Source organism: Nomascus leucogenys, chromosome 21 (genome assembly GCF_006542625.1).
Source record: "Nomascus leucogenys isolate Asia chromosome 21, Asia_NLE_v1, whole genome shotgun sequence".
NCBI classification, from domain to species: domain Eukaryota; kingdom Metazoa; phylum Chordata; class Mammalia; order Primates; family Hylobatidae; genus Nomascus; species Nomascus leucogenys.
The window spans coordinates 68,152,137-68,157,347 of NC_044401.1; the positions used below are offsets into that span (position 1 = coordinate 68,152,137).

The 5,211-nt window shown below is 42.7% G+C and overlaps 1 pseudogene; it reads right to left on the reverse strand.

Annotated features, from left to right (window-relative positions):
* Positions 1 to 4,672: 4,672 nt before the first annotated feature.
* LOC115832222 lies at positions 4,673 to 4,808 on the reverse strand (annotated as a pseudogene).
* Positions 4,809 to 5,211: the final 403 nt, after the last annotated feature.

Here is a 5,211-nt window from a genome sequence, read left to right on the forward strand (position 1 = left end):
GTGGCTATTTTTGCAGTCTACCACATACCTTATGTTTGCTTAATGGCTGCATTATTTTCCATTGAATGGACATGCTATAATTTATTCAGTCCTGATTGCTGGACATCAAGGTTGATTTTAATTTTCTCCTAATATGAATGAGGCTAGAATGAGCATTCTTGTGCATGAATTCCTAGAAGGGAAATTGTAGCAATAAAAGGTATGAACTCTGTTAAAGTTCTCCATCCATTCTACAAAATCTCTGTCCAGAGAGCCCACACTAGTTTATGTTCTCACCAGCAAAGGAGGAGACTGCCTGTTGAGAGACTGATTTCTGCAAGTGTGTGTGTGTGAGATCAATCACTTGTTAAAAACTGCTCTTTATGCCAAGTGTAGACAAGGCCTGTGGTCCTCAGTAATTAATTCTGTGGAGTGAAGGGCTACTCTTCAGCCTCCTTCGCAGAAATGGCCACAGCTTGAAGAGACTGCTGGGGAGGAGGCTTGTTGGTAGACTGCTGGTTCTGAGTCCATCTATGGGCATCGCTTTCCTTTCTAGCCCCTCACTGGTCTTAAATAGTTATTTGTTAGAGATTCAAGACGTATCTCTTCTCAAGAGAACAAGAACTATCTCTTTTTTTCTTAAAAAATAAAAAAAGATAATCAAGAGTGCTGGAAATGGGGGACTGAACTCAGGAATGGAGTCCTTAGCCCTTGGGGAAACAGTTTGACCTTGGTTGTGGGATGGTGAGGCTCTGTATACGGGCCAGTTGACTGAGGGCAAAATCCACAAATCTGAAGTTATCCCTGTGTGCCTTACCCACTGATATGGTTTGGTTGTGTTCCCACCCAAATCTCATCTTGAATTGTAGCTCCTATAATCCCCACGTGTCATGGGAGGGACCTGGTCAGAGGTAATTGAATCACAGCGGGGGTCTTTCCCATGCTGTTCTTATGTTAGTGAAGAAGTCACATGAGATCTGATGGTTTTATAAGGGGGAGTTCCCCTACACAAGCTCTCTTGCCTGCTGCCTTGTAAGACATGACTTTGCTCCTTGTTTGCCTTCCGCCATGACTGTGAAGCCTCCCCAGCCATATGAAACTGTGAATCAATTAAATATCTTTCCTTTATAAATTACCCAGTCTCTAGTATCATCATTAGCAACATGAGAACAGACTAATACACCCACTCTTCCCACTATTCCACCCCATGATTCCTAGTGTCCACAAGTCAACAAACTGCTTAGTCCACATGGCCCTGTATGATGTTTTGCTTTATTTCTTACCCGTATATATTCTTGGCCCTATGGTGCTTCAAGCCCCTGCTCACTAGTTTCCAGAAGAAACCCTGTTGAATAGTTTTCACTTGGCACCTCTGCTTCTGCTGTTCCCTCAGGCAGAATTCCTATTCCAACACTCTCTTTTTTTCCATTCTTCATCTAGCTAATTAATAAGCATCCTTCAAAACGCAGCCAAAGGAACTCCAAACATTCACCTGTGAGGGTGTGTTGAGACTCCCAGTCCCTGAAATGACACATCTAGTAACAGCAACTCTGGAGGAGATGTAGGAGCCCTGGTTCTCGCTTTATCCTAGCTGTGTGACATTTAGCAAGGCAAGTGACCTCTCTGCGCTCCAGTTTTTCTCTTCTCTAACATGAAAATGACCTTAGACTCATGTTTCATTTCCAGTTATTGCATTAATAGAAGTATGTGCCATTATAATTGCTACAAATGCAAAACAAGGTTTTTTTTTTTTTTTTTTTTTTTTTTTTTAGTGCTACCTTATGTTCCCTTGAAAAGCAGAGGGTAGGGTGAGGGCTTATATGCAGATAATTTCTTTTGAAGAAGTGATTTTTGGGAAAAGGTGTTGGTGGCTACGGGAGAGGACAACAGGGATTGCAGTCCAATTTAGGTGCATTAATGAATGCGACACCAACGTGGGCATGGGTCCCTCTGAGGAGTAGTGCAGAATGCACCTCAGCATGCTCTACTCACGACACAGAAGATGGAAATATTTTTCCCTACACAGGTTAAAGTTGCTCCTGCGGTTTGTACCCGAAGTGTTGCTGGGGTGGGGCAGCAAATGGCCAAGCAGGTCTCTAGGGCACCTACACTGCAGCAGAGAAGCCGTAAAGAAAGCAAGAAACACCTTGTGTGGATGAAGTGAAGCACCCTTGGGTTGCCACAGTTCTGGAGGGAACAAAGAAGTGGGCTGTAAGAGTGTGAGATGGTGCATAAAAGACGTCGGATCCAACGCTGAAGTCTACATTTGTCATCCCTGAATCCTGACCTCTAAGCACCGTGCCTGGCGAGTAGCAGGCATTAATCCACACGGTAAATGTGGAATGGAGGGAAAAGTTCCTGTTGTATTTGTTCATGGCCCTCAGCCACTGGTTACAGTGGGGAGATGTTTATCTTCTGCCTTTTCTTGTTCTATGGTGCTCATGTCTCTTTGGGGACTGGAAGGAGAAGGTGCTCTGCTTATGGAATGAGGTTGGTCAGGCTGACCTCAGTGAGGAGGTTGGGTTAGGTGCGGGCTTTTTCACTTGTATACTCCAGGCACCTTTCGGAAAAAGCTGCAGGGTTGGGTAGGGTGACCTGGGTGGATCAGGAAACATTTCTTCTTCCTTTCCCATCTCCCATCCTTCCTTTGTTCCTTGTGCTCCATTTACTCTGAACCTAATACCTGAGAATCACCTGAAATAGCAGGAACCAGGCTTTGCAAAGGACGGCATTTGGCAAAATGTATTCCATGAAATTCCAGTTCTGTTCTCCTCCTTCTCATCAACCAGAGCGGTTCCACTTTTGGCTCTTTTATATACTGAGATTGCATGTGTGTATCAGTTGGGAATTGGGTGCAAGCAATGGAAACCAACTTCTTTAACTAAAAAGAAAAGAAATCTATTGAAAGTGTTATGCAAACCAGAGGTCTATGGCCAAAGAAGTTTGGGAAACAGGGAGTTGAGCAAAGTCCATAGGTCTATCTATTGGGGGACTTCTCAGGATCTTTAGTCTGCTAATACAAATCTCCAAGAGAGAAATACCTTTTGCAAAGTTTTCCAAATACATTACCTCAATTCCAAGACGTGCTGATTGTAAGATGCAGCCACACTTTAATAATAGCCTTCCAGGGTTCAAACCAAAGAGGAACACTATCACATCAGGTGTGCAAATTGATTTTAAGAAGCAACCTGATTTCATAACTTTGTTTGTTTATTTGTTTTAAGGCAACATATGCAGAATACTTACTGTATGTCAGACACTATTTTAAGAGCTTTTATATAAAATGACTGACTTAATCCTGTCTTTTGAGGTGGATATGGGGCCAAGAGGGGCCTGAGAATGCGCTTCTCAGATCTCTTACTGCAAGAGCATAATGGACCAAGGGCCCTGGTTGCTGCATTCTAAATCCACCTCCACATTGGGCAGGGGCCTTGCTTTCACAGGCTGCTCTCAGCCAATAACTGAGCACATCAGGAATACTGATGTATGTCCCTTCCAGGGAGATGCAGGGCTCCTTTGATGGTTGACTTTGACTCAAAAATTCCGCAAAACTTTGCCAAAACTTTCCTAGAACTGCACTGCAATATAAGGCTATTTCTAACCAATCTTTCTTCCTTCCCTTTCTTTTTTTGTAGGAATTAGGTCTACATTGAGGTTTCACAACTTTTCCAGCCTCCTCCTGCTTCTCCCCATACTCTTTCACTGGTGTTTCCCCAAACAAATTTCTTGCACATCTAATCTCATCTTGAACTAACACAGTTGGATCTTTTATTTCATTTCCAGTTTACAGATGGAAAGTTGAGGACCAGAATGGTTAAGTACATTGCCCAAGATCAGATGGCTAGTAAGTGGCAGAGCTGTTAATCAAACCAAGGTAGTCAGATTTCAGAGGACTTGTTTTTATTCACTGCATGACAGAACCTTGCATTTACTATTAATACATGAAAAAGGAAGAAAGTGCATCTTAGGATCTAGAAAATGAGAGATTTTATTAAGGGAACTCATTGTTTTTAAAACTTTTATTTTAGGCTCAGGTATACATGTGCAGGTTTGTAATATAGGTAAACTCGTGTCACAGAGGTTTGATGTACAGATTATTTCATCACCCAGGTACTAAGCCAATAGTTATTTTTTCTGATTCTCCCCTTCCTCCCACCCTCCACCCTCAAGTAGGCCCCAGTGTCTGTTGTTCCCCTCTTTGTGCTCATTGATTCTCATCATTTTGCTCCCACTTATAAGTGAGAACATGCAGTATTTGGTTTTCTGTTCCTGCATTACTATTGCTAAGGATAATGGCCTCCAGCTCCATCCATGTCATGATCTCATTCCTTTTTATTGTATTGTATTCCATAGTGTATATATACCACATTTTCTTTATCCAATCTGTCATTGATAGGCATTTAGGTTGATTCCATGTCTTTGCTATTGGGAATAGTACTGCCATGAACATATGCATGCACATATCTTTATGATGGAGTGATTTATATTCCTTTGGGTATATATTCAGCAAAGGGATTACTGGGTTGAATGGTAGTCCTGTTTTTAGGTCTTTGTGGAATTGCCACACTACTTTCTACAATGGTTGAAGTAATTGACACTCCCACCAACGGTGTATAAGCATTCCCTTTTCTCCATAACCTCACCGGTGTCTGTTATTTTTGACTTTTTAAAAGTAGCCATTCTGACTGGTGTGAGGTGGTACCTCATTATGGTTTTGATTTGCATTTCTCTAATGATCAGTGATATTGAGCTTTTTCTCATATGCTTGTTGGCCACATTGATAAGAACAGATATTACACTTGATCTTAGCCAAAAAGCTGCGAAGCAATGGGACTCATTTTTTTACAGAGCATCTTGCTGGTGTAGGATGCTGGGAGCTATGCCTCGGGAAATGCTGGCAGAGTACTTTGAGATGTGTATCTGTCATTATGACCTGAAGGTGTCATGGTACCAGTATGCCTACATAGGCCAGCAGACTGGAAGAGCAGAGAGGGGGAATGGGTCTGATGCCATGAAGGAGCCCTCCAAGGCTGGCTGTCCTGCTGTTGCTGTTTATTGTGACCTGGGAAAAGTAAAGGAGAGACCACTTTATTCCCTTGATCTCTGCATGGCCCCTGAGCTTCACTGTAGTATCTCCTTGTCTCCCATATTCTGGCGAGGCAGCTACCATGGTGTGGTAGAAAGGCTGTTGCTCTGGGAATAGAACACCATCGGTAAGCAGTGCTGAGATCT